Source organism: Lipotes vexillifer, unplaced genomic scaffold, assembly GCF_000442215.2.
Source record: "Lipotes vexillifer unplaced genomic scaffold, Lipotes_vexillifer_v1.1 scaffold418, whole genome shotgun sequence".
Classification (NCBI taxonomy): domain Eukaryota; kingdom Metazoa; phylum Chordata; class Mammalia; order Artiodactyla; family Lipotidae; genus Lipotes; species Lipotes vexillifer.
Genome location: NW_006798629.1, coordinates 4495574 through 4511691, shown reverse-complemented (window position 1 = coordinate 4511691; position 16118 = coordinate 4495574).

Sequence of the window (16118 nt, the reverse complement as noted above, 5' to 3'; positions counted from 1 at the left end):
GGGGACTAGTGCCTGTGTTGTGGTGTATGAATGAGCCTAGATCTTGTCTCTCTAGTGGGCAGGTCCACGTCTGGTGGTGTGTTTTGGGGTGTCTGTGGACTTATTATGATTTTAGGCAGCCTCTCTGCTAGTGGGTGGGGTTGTGTTCCTGTTTTGCTATATGGTTGGCATAGGTTGTCCAGCACTGTAGCTTGCTGGTCGTTGAGCGAAGCTGGGTGCTGGTGTTGAGATGGAGATCTCTGGGAGATTTTCGCCGTTTGATATTATGTGGGGCTGGGAGGTCTCTTCTTGACGAGTGTTCTGAAGTTGGCTCTCCCACCTCAGAGGCAGAGTCCTGACTCCTGGCTGGAGCAGCAAGAGCCTTTCATCCACTCGGCTCAGAATAAAAGGGAGAGAAAGTAGAGAGAATTAGTATAAGTAGGAGGAAATAGGAAAGAAAGAAAGAAAGAAAGAAAGAGAGGAGGGAAGGAAGGAAGGAGGGAAGGAAGAAAGAAAGAAAGAAGAAAAGAAAGGAAGAAGGCAAGAAGGAAAGAAAGGAGGGAGGGAGGGAGGAGGGAAGGAAGGAAGGAATGAGGGAAGGAAGGAAAAAATACAGAAAGAAAGAAGATACAGTAAAATAAAATAAAGTATAATAAAGTTATTGAATTAAGAAAATAATTATTTAGAGAAAAAAAAAAGGGACGGATAGAACCTTAAGACAAATGGTGGAAGCATAGTTATAGAGACAAAATCTTACATAGAAGCATACACATATACCCTCACAAAAAGAGGTAAAGTGGAAAAAATCATAAAACTTGCTCTCCAAGTCCACCTCCTCAATTTGGGACGATTCGTTGTCTCAAAAAGGGAAGGAAGGAAGGAAAGATAGAAAGAAGGTAAAGTATAATAGAGTTCTTTAAATTAAAATTAATTATTAAGAAAAAAATTTAAAAAAAAAAAACAATGGACGGATAGAACGCTGGGACAAATGGTGGAAGCAAACCTATACAGACAAGATCTCACACAGAAGCATACACATACACATTCACAAAAAGAGGAAAAGGGGAAAAAATCATAGATCTTGCTCTAGAAGTCCGCCTCCTCAATTTGGGATGATTCGCTGTCTATTCATGTATTCCACAGAGGCAGGGTACATCAAATTGATTGTGTAGCTTTAATCCGCTGTTTCTGAGGCTGCTGGGAGAGATTTCCCTTTTTCTTCTTTGTTCTCACAGCTCACAGGGGCTCAGCTTTCGATTTGGCCCTGCCTCTGCGTGTAGGTCGCTGGAGGGCGTCTGTTTTTTGCTCAGACAGGACGGGGTTAAAGGAGCCGCTGACTCGGGGGCTCTGGCGCACTCAGGCCGGGGGCAGGGAGGGGCACGGAGTGCGGGGCGGGCCTGCGGCGGCAGAAGTCGGCGTGACGTTGCAGCAGCCTGAGGCCCGCCGTGTGTTCTCCCTGAGAAATTGTCCCTGGGTCCCGGGAACCTGGCAGTGGCGGGCTGCACAGGCTCCCCGGAAGAGGGGTGGGGATAGTGACCTGTGCTCGCACACAGGCCCCTTGGTGGCGGCAGCAGCAGCCTTAGCGTCTCCCGCCCGTCTCTGGTTTCCGAGCTTTTAGCCGCGGCTCGCGCCCGTCTCTGGAGCTCCTTTAGGCAGCGCTCTTAAAACCCCTCTCCTCGCGCACCAGGAAACACAGAGGCAAGAAAAGGTCTCTTGCCTCTTGGGTAGGTCCAGACTTTTCCCCGGACTCCCTCCCGGCTAGCCGTGGCGCACTAACCCCTTCGGGCTATGTTCAAGCCGCCAACCCCAGTCCTCTCCCTGAGCTCCGACCGAAACCGAAACCGAGCCTCAGCTCGCAGCCCCGCCCGCCCCCGGCGGGTGAGCACACGAGCCTCTCGGGCTGGTGAGCGCCGGTCGGCGCCGATCCTCTGTGCGGGAATCTCTCCGCTTTGCCCTCCGCGCCCCTGTTGCTGTGCTGTCCTCCGCGGCTCCGAAGCTCCCCGCTCCGCCTCCCGCAGTCTCTGCCCGTGAAGGGGCTTCCTAGTGTGTGGAGACCTTTACTCCTTCACAGCTCCCTCCCACTGGTGCCGGTGCCGTCCCTATTCTATTGTCTCTGTTTTTAATTAATTTTTTCTTTTGCCCTACCCAGATACGTGGGGAGTTTCTTGCCTTTTGGGAGGTCTGAGGTCTTCTGCCAGTGTTCAGTAGGTGTTTTCTGTAGGAGTTGTTCCACGTGTAGATGTATTTCTGGTGTATTTGTGGGGAGGAAGGTGATCTCCGCGTCTTACTCCTCCGCCATCTTTCCACCGCCCCAGTTCGGGACAAGAGTTTTTAAAGTGGGACTTTCGGGGTGCTCAGGCGGGGGTGGGGATGGGGGCTACATGCAGAACAGCACAGGAAGCTCTGACAGTCGTCTTGAAAGTGGTCATGCCATGATCTGATCAGCATCATATTGATTGTTTTACATACAGTTAATCTTCAATGCCAGGGTCAGTTTGTTCCCATTTCCTTGAGGCCAGTTCTCAGAATTGTGTAAGATGGAGTAGTTTATGTCATGGCTACAGTCTGGTCATCAGGTCATTAACTTCTTCCACCTGATGGGGGTTTCAGTATCTGCAAAACAGCTCACAGGATAGGGCTCAGGATATTATCTATAGCCCTTGAGGAGGGACTAAAGGTCTTTGACTTTGTTTAATGGCTAAAGTATTATTATTTTGTCTTGTTTTACTGCTTTCCTTTGCTTCTGCATTTTTTTTTTCATTTCTCTGATTAAATTTATTATTTGGCTAAAGTTTTTCTACAGACAAGAGGCAGTCACAGAGGATATGGTGTTGGTGGGTGCTCTGTCCCAAGAAGGCCCCATAGGGTCCTGCTCTGTTACAGTACTTCTTCAGGGTCATGACCGTTGGCTAGGGTCATGTGCAGAGCATTAAACTTGATACTGACTCATTTCTTGTCACCTTGTGTTCCTTTTCCCTGAGCAGTTCCCATCCAGCTTATCACCTGTTTTAGGTCCTGGAGGATGTATTAATTACAGCAGCAGTTCTAAAAGTCCAGTCCCTGGGCCCTTAAGGGTCTCTCAGACTCTTTCAGGCATTCCACAGGTCAAACTATTTTCATAATAACACTAAGATTTTATTTGTCCTTTTCACTGTATTGCCATTTGCACTGATGGTGAAACTGCTGGTACCTCAGCACAAATCAAGGTTGTGATACCAAAATTCTAGTAACGATTGTATTCTTCACTACCAGGCCCTCGCAGTATATATTTTTTAAAAAAGTCAGTTTTACTTACGAATGTCTTTGATAAAGAAATAGAAAATTTATTAAACTAATTAATAAAACAAAATTAATTTAATCAAATTTCAACCCTTGAGTGAATGTCTTTTTAATGTTCTAGGGAACAAAATGGGAAGTGTATGGAAACTACTTTTTCACATCCTGAACTGTGAGGGTTGTCTGAAGACAAAGTGCTTGCTTGAGCTGTGAGATGAATTAGACTCTTTTTTGCAGAAAACCATTTTTACTTGAAAGAATGACTGATAGACAAGCTATAGTGATTAGCAGATATTTCCTTAAGACTGTATTAAGGAAGCCTGTCACTTCAAGGAAAACAACTGACAGTATTTGTTGCCAATGATAGCATTTGAGCTTTCAAGTGAAAATTATAATTGTGGAAGACTTGTATCCACCACCATGAGCTTGACAGCTTCCCAATATTTAAAAACTTTTTTTGATGAGATTTGTGGTGAATTTAACCAGTGTGATTTTTGCATATTGCCTAATGATGCATCAACATTTGGAAGATCTGCATAACTCAATGAACCAATATTTTCAAAATGACCAGTTCATGAGACAAAATTGTGCATGGGTAAAGAGAGCCTTTCAAAGTGCAAGACAGACCAATGGATTTTATCTTTTTTTTTTTTTTTTTTTTCGGTACGCGGGCCTCTCACTGCTGTGGCCTCTCCCGCTGCAGAGCACAGGCTCCGGACGCGCAGGCTCAGCGGCCATGGCTCACGGGCCCAGCCGCTCTGCGGCATGTGGGATCCTCCCAGAACGGGGCACGAACCCGCGTCCCCTGCATCGGCAGGCGGACTCTCAACCACTGCGCCACCAGGGAAGCCCAGACCAATGGATTTTAATGCAACAGAGTATGAAAGTTCATTTGTATGGTTTCAGATTTTACATTACAACTAACTTTTAAGAAACTATCACTTGTCAAGTTTTAGTATAATATCAACAAGAAATACCCTAGATTATCTCAAATGGCTATTAAAATACCCCTCCCATTCCCAGCTACATATCTGTGTGAAGTTGAATATTCTTCATATACTTCAATCAAAACAACAAAGCAAAACATATTGAATGCAGAATAAAATATGAGGATCCAGCTGTCTTCTATTAAACCAGACACTAATGAGATTTTCACAAATGTAAAACAACACCTAATCTTCTCACTAATTTTTTTTTGTTTTGGAAAATACAGCTATCTTTCGTAAAAATGCTATTGATGTTAACATGTAATGGTTTTGTTATTGTTAAATGAATGAAAAAATAAAAATTTCTCAGTTTTAATTTCTAATGTGGTAAATATTGATACATATAACCCATATAAAAGTTTTTCAAGGTCCTCAACAATTTTCAAGATTGTAGAGGGGTCTGAAGACCAAAAAGTTTGAGAGCTAGTGAGCTGGAGTACAGCTCAGCTATCGTAACTGAGAGTCATACACAGAAAAAAAGAATGGCAAAGTGGTTCAAACAATATAGAAATTTCTCTTTTTAAGTAACAGTCCAGACATCAATAGGGAGGGAGTCCAGAGCAAGTGGTGGCTTTGTTCCATGGGTCATGCAGGGTCAGTCCTTCTGTCTTCTTGCTCCAATATCCTCTAATCTGGGGTCTATGGATAGAATTTAGGATGTCTATGAACTTGAGTTAGAAAACCTCTAACAGAGATATAGTGTTTCCTTCAATTACAGGCAACAACCCATAGTGATGTTAGCCAGACTAGTGACTTTGTCACCAATGGAAGGCACATGTATTATCAAATCACATTATAGCTACTGCAGTTATCTCAAACTACCATTTCTATGCATCATTTTAAAACCATGTTAGTCATTAGACCCCCTCCCTTGTTAAATCTTGTTATGTAATATATCAATAAAGAAATACACAGAGTAAGGTATCATACATTAAAAAAAATTTTATAACTATTTCATTATGATTGGTTTCCTTCACAATTCTTATAATTTCAGTATGACTGATTTCCTTTATAATCCTTTGTATCTTTATGTATTTAAAACATCATTCTGTTAAGGTCTCAGGGGGTTCACCAGCATGCCAAATCAGTTCATGATACAAAACGGACAAGAAGTCCTGTTCTAGGATCATGGTTGAAAAAGGAAAGAGAGTAGAGGGAAAAAGCCCTTCTGATGAAGTGCCCCCAGCACTTGCTGCTCACATGCCATTGTTGGGAACTTAGTTATGGGGCCACATCTAGCTGGGAAATGCAGTTTCAACATGGAAGGTAATGTGTCTTGCTAAAACTTGAGGATGAGTGAGTGGGGGTTAAATTATCAAGGGAATATTGAACAATGGGGCCAGGGACAATTCATAGCCTTTTTCCAGAGTTCTCTGGGGCTCTACTTCTTCTCTGTTGACTATCCTCACTTTGTCTTTCTGTTCCTCATCCACTCCCCTAGAGGCTGTTCTTCCTTCTCAATGATGAGTAGGTTTGTTCTCTGCTTGTCCACTCCAACCATCCTCTTCTGAACAGTCAGTGTCATAAAAAAAAAATGAAGTTTTGCCATTTGCAACAACAGGGATGGACCTGGAGGGTATTATGCTTAGTGAAATTAGTCAGATGGAGAAAGACACTATATGTTTTCACTTATATGTGGAATCTGAAAAATAAAACAGGCGAATGAATATGGCAAAACAGAAACAGACTCACAGATACAGAGAACAAACTAGCGGTTACCAACGGGGACGGGTAAGACAGAGGTAGGGGATTGAGGGAAACAGACTACTAGGTATAAAATAAGCTGCAAGGATGTAATGTACAGCACAAGGAATATAGCCAATACTTCATAATAACTTTATATGGAGTATAATCTTTAAAAATATCGAATCACTATGCTGTACACCTGAAACTAATATGTCAACTACACTTCAACCATAAAACAACTTGCTCACAAAACAGATCTGAATATGTATGTGTGCAGATAAAGATACACACACGTGTATACATATAGTCTTTAAAACATAGATGGTCAGATTCAATGCAAAAACTATCTATAGTAAATATCTTAAACCATGGTAATCACCTGTTAAAATACATTTCCACTGGAAAAAACTGTGCTAAAATTAGCAAGCTGATATGTCAAAATTAAAAAGGCTGGCAGGAGGATCTCAAAATATATTGTCTCCAAATAAATACAAAGTGAAAATATAGTAACTTTCCAGTGGAGAAATCTGGTAGACAACCCCTTAATCAAGGTTAATAATAATAGTGACATACATAGTCTTAATAATAAGACAGTGACAATGTGCATCGCTTGAGACAATACCCTAGGAAGGCACATCATCTCTGTGATGTTCTGCCCCCAAATCCATAACCGTAAGGTTAGCATGACAAAACATCCAGCAAATCCAAATTGAGGGACATTCTAATTGTATTATATTGTATTATATTATAATACATTATTAGATTATATTGTATTATATTACAATACAACTGACCTGCGCTCTTCAAAGTGTCAAGGTTATGAAAGACGAAGACTGAGGAACTGTCACAGATTGGAGGAGACAGAGGAGGGAGAAAAACAAAATGCAATGAGAAACGTGGCATTAATGGGTAAGCTGACAAAATTCAAACAAGGTCTGTAGCTTAATAGTATTGTAACAATGTTAATATCCTGGGTTCATTAATGGTACTGTGGTTATGTAAGATGGTTAACATTAAGGGGAAATGGATTAAGCATATATGAGAACTTCTCTGTATTAGTTTTGCAACTTTTCTATTAATTTAAAGTTATTACAAAATAAAAAGTTTAAAAAAGACAGGCAGTTACAGAGATTGGGCTGTCCTGGGTGGTAGCACCTTGCTAGGGATTTTACTACTGAGTGAGTGTCAAGAACTAGTGTATCTCCATCTCAGTCAAAGCTGAAAAAGCAACTCCAGCCAGACTGTCTCTAGCCTCTGGGTCAAAGCTCCACTTTGAGCCAATGGTTCAGGCAGAATACAGTAGAGCATATTGGCTATAACGACATGCTTTGGTATCAGAGATATGGGTTTCAACGTGGTCTCTTCTCTTAACAATTGTGTACCTTTCATAAGGTATTTACCTTCTCTGAACCTCAGTTTTCTCATCTTTACAATGGGAGAATATAATACTTATCTTACAGGGTTGTTGGGGTGTATTTAAAGAGAATGTCTCTGAAGCCAACCAGTGTTTAATAAATAACTATTATTATTGCCCTGTAAAGAGAGGTCTGGGAAGAATCTTATGACCATTTAAGCTTAAGTGAAGCATCCACATAAGTATTTATAAAGTGCTTCAAATATATCACATATGCTCCAAGCCTAGCTATCATTAGTGATGCTAAGGTCATTGTAGTGCTATGGGCTTTAACTAAACTTACAGCACTGTTGGGGAATCTAATTTAATTGAGATGCACTCTAATTTGGATTACATTTTTTTTCTAATTTAATTCCTCATGCCTTATATTTTCACATAGTTGTTAGTGTATAAATTATTAATTTAGTCACTTTGTTTGATTATATTTTTTCTGGCATTGCTCATCAGTGCTAACATGTTTAAATATTGGTCTCGTGGTTGCTGAAAGCAAAGTTACATAGGAGGGAAACATCCCCATTGACCCAAATCTAATAAAAAAGCTGCTTTGTTTACATTATTTCATAACACAAAGCTGGACTTTGTGTCTGATCACTTTTGCCTACTGGTTTTAGTACTGTCATCATTCAGTCTCTTTGGGGAGAATAAACTAGGGGAGTCTAGGATCCCCTTGGAGGTTGTCACTTTTCCTGTGCTCCATACCTCTTGCTCTGCCCACCTGGACCAATGCTACTCAGTGTGGTCTGTGCACTTGTGCCAGTCTGCAAACTCTCACTGGTACACGACAGAAATTGAGAGTAAGCGTTCAGAGACTTTGATAGCAATTTGACGGAGTTATTTTTTGTTTGTTCAATAAAATTAGAAAAAGGGCTTGTATTTTGTATTCTTTGCTTTTTCATTTCATTTTTCTAGTAATTTATCATTATTGTATTTGAAGACAGTGTCAGCCTGTGACATACTGGAAAAAGAAAACACAAAACCCGGTCCTTCCTCACAGATAAAGAAGCACTGATCTAAATCATAAGGCATATCTGGCAAAAGACTATCCCAATGTGTAATTGAAAGTAATCAATAAAGAGGAAGGCATTCTCATCTAGCTCCACGCATTTCATAAATACAACTTGAGCTAAGGTTACTGCCTGGGAGCATCTATGTACAGATTAGGAGCATTTGTCTGTGGGAAATTTCCTGTTGCTTGTGAACATGCCTAAGGGTTGGAGTGGGGTGAGGGGTGTTTTTCTGCCCAGGAACTTTGTCCTAGTGTATATAGTAAACCTACCTTGTAATAACTACCACAACTGTCTCCTGACTGGCCCCCTGTTTCCACTCTGACCCATAATTTCTCCTCCACACTGTGGCCAGGATAACAGTCTTAGCAAAATGCAGTTTTATCTTGTTTCTCTGATGCTTAAAATCCATCAGGAACTTTCCATCATCCACAGGATGAATTTCAAACTCTTTAGCCTCCAGTCCCACGTCTTCTATGATGTGATCCTGGTTAATTTCTCTAGCCTGTTCATTTTAGCAAGATTTTCCCTCCTTGTCCATCTCCTTATCGCTCCTGTCTTTGAAGGGCCTTCTCAAGTGTCACCTTATCTGTGAACCTTTTTCTAAACACCCCACTCACTCCCCTGTAGAACTTACATGAACAAAAAATAAACTTCATATGTGTTTGAGTCTTTACGCATTTTGGGTTTGTTATTGCAGCCAGCACTCCCCTAAATAACACAGAGCCTCCAGTTCTTAAGAGTTTTGTTTCCACTTTGAAGTTAGACATTCACCTAAAAATTAGTTACATGTATTTTTACACAATATTTAATTGAACTGAACACTCCAAGTTTTCAGAGAGGCCTCAATTTTCCCTGAGAGATTAATAAAGCAAAATGGATTGAGACAGTTGATGAAGCATCAAATAAACAAATTACTTACTTGTCTAAATTTTGCTGATATCATGCTGTTCACTTCCAAATAAGTTCACTTTTAATTTTAATATCCTTGTATAGATGTGAAGAATGTTGTTCTTTAAATATAGACTGTGATTTTTACATGTTACGCTCATTTCACAGTGGTATTTATTTATACTCCACCTCCTTCCAAAAGAGTTTGCAATAACTTATAAAATGCGACTTAGCAACAAGGTAAATAAAATAGAAAAGCAGGGTATAGGAAAAAGGACAAGGAAAATATGCTAACTTCATCCGTTCACGTGGTTGCTGTGATTGGGTTTTGACCTTAAGTCTAAGCTTCTTGGCAGGTGGGGTACGAGGGAAGCATGATAAATTACAAATCAGCCATCAGAAAGGAGGAAGTGTACTCCTCTCTCAGGGAAGGCAAAGCTTTGTCTGGGACTCAAGTCCCAAAGAAATGGTCCTCAGTGTTTTCATCTCAGGGGAGTCAGACCTACTAGAAGTGAAATCAAAATGGAATTTTTTAAACTTTGGTTAGTTTTGTGAAATGAATTCTTAATGATACTGAAAAGGGAAGAAACTGTTAGGCTAAATAATTACTAAAAGCCTTTTGTTTATTTTTATTTTCCACATATCTTAACCCTTGGGAACTTAGGGGTAGCTTGCAGATGACGATCTCTGATATATTCACTTATAAAAGTAAACTTCTTTGGCTCTAGATGGATAGGCTGCAGACTGAATTACTGGTTTGATTCTAGAAGTATTTTGAACAAATTATGCCATTAGTCAAGATGAATTGATATTTGAAGGTGATTATTTTATCTTTCTTGGGAGGGGATTTGGTTTTCTCAATGTATGAACTTTGGAGTTTTCAAAAATTGAGGATTCTTAGGTTGGGATTTCTAAGGAAGTACTACTATGCAGTAGCACAAGCCACCCTAATTAGACCTGTTCAATACAGGTTTTTCTCAACTTAGATTTCATGTGCTCAAAGAATATTGCAGCTGGAGGTTGTCTCATCCAGCCATCATTTTTTTAGATGAGACAGCTGAGGCCCCGACTGGGTACGTGATCAGCCAGCAGTCCCACAGATAGTGAAAATAGAGCTTGTTTCTCTTATGTAACTGATGCCTCTTTTAAGTACTAGTTTGGTGCTGTTCAATTTAATGCAATACGCTTTTATTAAAAATCAATGGTAGAAAGGACCAGACAACCCCCCAAATATTTCTGAGCTCCTTCGAATTTTTGCTTATTTCTGTATTATATTAAACCCTGCTTCTTCCATAAAATACAGATAGGCAATGCAAAAGAGATCAAAGTGAATATATTGAAATAAAATGAAGAATTGAAATATTAATCTCCGACAGAATGATGTTATGTTCCAAATGAGTGGTACAATATATTGTTCTTCCTACTCTCTGAAGATTTCAAAGCACTTAACATGGCCTTAAAACTCATTAAGATGGGTGCTGAATCAGACATTGGATATTGTAACTTTATTCTTCTTATTTATTTAATACCATCAGAGGAGTTGGTTCTCAGTGGGAACTGATATCTCTAAAAGAATGAAATATTTTCTTCGATATTCTGAAAGGACAAGTACCATTCAGCCAATACTTCTCTTCCAAAGATAATGATGATGTGGGAAAATATTAGGAAGTCACTCATAAAAATTTTTCCAAATGAATAAGCTAATTGCATAATTTCAAAAAGTCTTTGTAAGTTTATATTGGTTTGATCTGGTATGTGCTGCCTTATAAGAATAAAGGAGCTTGTGAGATTTTATTAGTTAAAGAAGAAAAGAAGATGAAATTCACTTATTCTTCCTAACCAAGTAAAATTTAGAATTTCTTCATCTTTTAATTTGTATTGCAAATTCTTCCTTGCTCTAAAATAGGAATGCTCTATATTTTAAAAAGTGAATAGTACTCTATGTTGGCCATTGCCTTTTGAAATATGTTTTATTATTAGTATGCAATTTATATGGTCATTTTTGACCTTTTGAAATATTTAAGTGAATATGAATTTCTCTTTGTACATCAAAAAGTGGTTACTTGTTTTCTTGGATTTTAATTTCCTTAACAGAAAGTTGACCACAATTTGGCCAAATTAATTAAAAACATTAATCCGTAAGAGCATAAGAGTAATAAATGGATAGTCTATTTGGCCCTGGCTACTTTTCAATATGAGTGATTAACTATCAGTTATAGACCTGTTATGCAGTCTAAGAATTTTTCATATTCAAAATCAAACTTTCAATCGTCTCTAAAATGACAGAGGCAGATGACATAGATGCAGTTTTGAGAAATGGTAAACCACACTGATAAAAGCTACTGTAAGCTTTTTAGGTGTGTAAGACAGGCTCGTATTCATGTACATTTTTGATCACTTGTTTTACATGTGAACATATCATGATTTTGGAAATGCTGCCTAAAGTTTTAGCTTAAAAGCAGAAACACTAGTAGGTTCAGTAAAGTGCATGGAGATCCTGAGCAGAGGATTTCAGACTCATTTCTGTATTATGCAAATTACAGAGGCAGTGCTAGAGGGGAGGGGGTTAATGGCTATTAATTGGTGATAACAGGTTCCAGCCTCTTCTATCATTTATTCACGTAGTGAGGGAGAAAGGAGAAGGGCTGAGGGGTCATTGAAGAAACAACTCTGGATTTATGAATTGGGCTTATTTCGTGTAGTATTTTTTTTAACAGGAATAAACAGATGAAAATAAAAATCACCTAAAATTTATCATTTAAAGATAATGTTAATAACTTTTTGCTCATTTTAACACTATTAACATATGCTTTATGCACATAACATTGAAAATTGTTTTTTCAAAAATTGTATCGTGTTATATATGCCAGTTAAAATATATTATTCATTTAACCTCATAAATTTCCTCCATAACAGTAAATATACTTCTAAAACCTTAATGGCATTGTTTTCCATCATTCACCACTGTATCATCATTTATTTAACAAAACTTTTGGTTTTTGGACATTTCAGCTGTTCCAATTTTTTTGAGTGTAATAAAAAATGCTGTGATGAGCATCTGTATATGTACACTTTTGTCCAATTAGTTCTTAAGATGAATTGCTAGAAGCAGAGGTGTTATGTGAAAAGGCAAACAACTCTTTAAAGTTTTTGGTATATAGTGAAAACTTCCTTGCAGAATTTGTATCCATTTATATACCTGTGGACATATGAAATTCTCTTTTCCTCCAAATCTTGAAAACACCATAGTTTCTCCAATCTTTGCTAACTTGAAAAGACATACAGATTTGTGGCCTCTCCCGTTGCGGAGCACAGGCTCCGGACGCACAGGCCTAGCAGCCATGGCTCACGGGACCAGCCGCTCCACGGCATGTGGGATCTTCCCGGACCGGGGCACGAACCCGCGTCCCCTGCATCGGCAGGCGGACCCTCAACCACTGCGCCACCAGGGAAGCCCCAGATTTCATTTTTAATTGCTGTTCTTAGATTACTAAAGATCAAATAAGCTGAATATTTTCTTCACGTTTTTTGTATTTTCTATTTTTTTCTTTTTAATTGCCTATTTATGTCAATTTATTATTCAATGAATGTATTTATCTTTTTTTTTTTTTTTTTTTTTTTTTTTTGCGGTACGCGGGCCTCTCTTTTTTTTTTTTTTTTGCAGTACGCGGGCCTCTCACTGTTGTGGCCTCTCCCGTTGTGGAGCACAGGCTCCGAACGCACAGGGTCAGCGGCCATGGCTCACAGGCCTAGCCGCTCCATGGCATGTGGGATCTTCCCGGACCAGGGCACGAACCCATGTCCCCTGCATCAGCAGGCGGACTCTCAACCACTGGGTCACCAGGGGAGCCCTGTATTTATCTTTTTGTTAGTGATTTTAAAGCACCTTTGATACTAAGGAAGGAACTTTTCATCTGTCATATATGTTGCAAATATTTTTTTCTAAATTTTCCATTTGACTTTTAACTTTGCTGATGGTGATTTTTGATATGTAGGTTTAAAAAATGTAGTTATACCTTTCATTTATTTTATTTAAAATTTTTTAATTTTATTTTATATTAGAGTATAGTTGATTTACAATGTTGTGTTAGTTTCAGGTGTACAGCAAAGTGATTCATCCATACATATACATATATCCATTCTTTTTCAGAGTCTTTTCCCGTATAGGTTATTACAGAATACTGAATAGTTATACCTTTCAGCCTTTTTTTTTTTTTGGCTTCTATTTTGAGTGTCATGCTTAGAAAGCCCTTACCCATCATAATATTGAACAATACTTGCCTATGATTCATTTAATCATTTTAATTTCTATATTTAACCTTTAGTATGAAATATTTCACACATAGAAACTGGCATGAAGAATAATATAAAAGAGGCAATATATGTAATAGTCAGTCAGCTTCTGAGCCTGATTTCATGGGTGTTTAAAATAAGTCCACAAATTCTTTGACACTCTTCCCTTCAAAAGGTGGAGGTCTGGGACTTCCCTGGTGGTGCAGTGGTTAAGAATCCGCCCTGGTCCAGGAAGATCCCACATACCATGGAGCACCTAAGCCTGTGGGCCACAACTACTGAAGCCCATGCGGCCTAGAGCCCGTGCTCCACAGCAAGAGAAGCCACTGCAATGAGAAATCCACGCACCACAACGAAGAGTAGCCCCTGCTCGCCACAACTAGAGAAAGCCCACGTGCAGCAACAAAGCCCCAATGCAACCAAAAAAATTCCTTCCCCTGGAGTACGGGGTAAACTTAATGACCGATTTCTAATGAGTAGATATTGTACAAATGATGGAGTGTGTCTTCAGACATTAGGTCATATAAGACATTGAGGCTTCTCTCTCTATTTCTCTCTCTTTCTCTCTTTCCCCTTCTCATGTTTCTTGCTCTGGGGGAAGTTAGCTGCCATGACATGAGTTCACTCAATCAACTCTATGAAGAGGTCCACGTGATGGGGAACTGAGGCCGTCTACCGGTAGCCAGTGAGGAAGATAATGGAGGCTTCAGGCCAACAGTTACATGAGTAGAGTTGGAAGTGATCTTTCAGCCCCATCATGCCTTCAGATGATTACAGCCCCAGGTGACCCATTGGTTACAATATCATGAGAGTCCCTGGTGCAGAATCAGCCAAGCTGCTCTTAGATTTCTGACTTTCAGAATCTGTATGAAATAATAAATGTTAGTTGTTGAAGACTGCTAAGCTTGGGGATAATTTGTTATGTAAAAATAGATGATTAATACAATAGGCATGAATCTTCAAGGTGTGAGATTTTGTGCCTTAGTTTTCTTATTTTAAAGTGGGGAAATAGTAGAATTTTCTTTGTAAGATAGATCTGAAATTTAAGTAAATTAACATATGTGTAGTACTTATAACAGTACCTGATGTGTAGTGAGCTACAAGTTTTGCTATTATATAACAAATATCCATATACTCCACCTAGCTTAAGAAATAAAATGTTACTGATAGAACAGAGTATCCATTTATGTCCCTCCTCAAAAGTATATATTTAACTATTCAAACACCTGGAACTAATCTTGGTCATACAGTGAGGCAAAGGTCCAATATAATATTTTTTTTCCCAAATGGATAACAAATTTTCTCAGCATGATTTGAGATTTCCCATTTATTTAAAGATCACTATATATATATATATATATATATATATATATATATATATTGGAACTGTTAACTTCCATCTATTATTGTGTTTTAGGAGCTCTTTTTATATATATATATTTTTTTTTTGTGGTACGCGGGCCTCTCACTGTTGTGGCCTCTCCTGTTGTGGAGCACAGGCTCCGGACGCGCAGGCTCAGCAGCCATGGATCACGGGCCTAGCCGCTCCGCGGCGTGTGGGATCCTCCCGGACTGGGGCATGAACCCACGTCCCCTGCATTGGCAGGCGGACTCTCAACCACTGCGCCACCAGGGAAGCCCAAGATCACTATTTTAGTGTACTAAATGCTTACATATACTTTTATTTGTTTGAATGTTTCTATCTTGTACCATTGAATAATGTCTATTCTGCCATCAGTAATGTGCTGTTTTAGTTATTATAGCTTCATGGTATATTCTGATGCTGGCAGTACAAGTTCCCCTTGATTATTGGGTAAGCAGCCTCTAAGACGGGCTTCTATGATCTCTGCCTCCTTGTATTCCTGCCCCTGGTTATTCTCCTTTCCTTGAGTGTGGGCTGGATTTAGTGACTCCCTGGTGAATAAAAATTTATAGAGTAACATTAAAGGTAATGTTACATCACTTCTGGTTACAAGAAGGTTGTGGCTTCCATCTTGGATATTTTCTCATTTTCTCACTTGCTTTGAGAGAAGCCAGCTGCTTCATTGTGAGCTGCCCTGTGGAGATGGCCAAGTGGCAAGGACCTGAAGGGGGTCTCCTGATGACAGACAGTGAGGAACTGAGGTGCTCAGTCCAATATAGCTCAGGAGGAATCAAATCCTGCCAACAGCCACTTATGTAAGCTGGGAAGTGGATCCTACCCCAGTGGAGCCATTAGAGGAGATGACAGTTAATGACAATCCCAGCTGAGACCTTGACTGCAACATTGGGAGAGAACTCGAGCCTGAGGCACCCAGCTAAACCACTTTGGTGTCCTGATTCACAGAAGCTAACATAATAAAAAGTTTGTTGTTTTAAGCTGTTAAACTTTGAGGTAAGTTTTAATGCAGCAGTAGACAACTAACACAGTTATTCTTTTCTTTTTTTTGTTTTTGCATTTTCCCCATTTATCCTTTCACAAGAACATCATTTTGCCTTATTCCAAAATTTTTAGAGGATTTTAATTGATAATATTTCTAAATCATTTAGGGGTCAAATGACACCTCATGTAATGAGTTTTCTGATACAGAAACATTATATTCTGTTAAA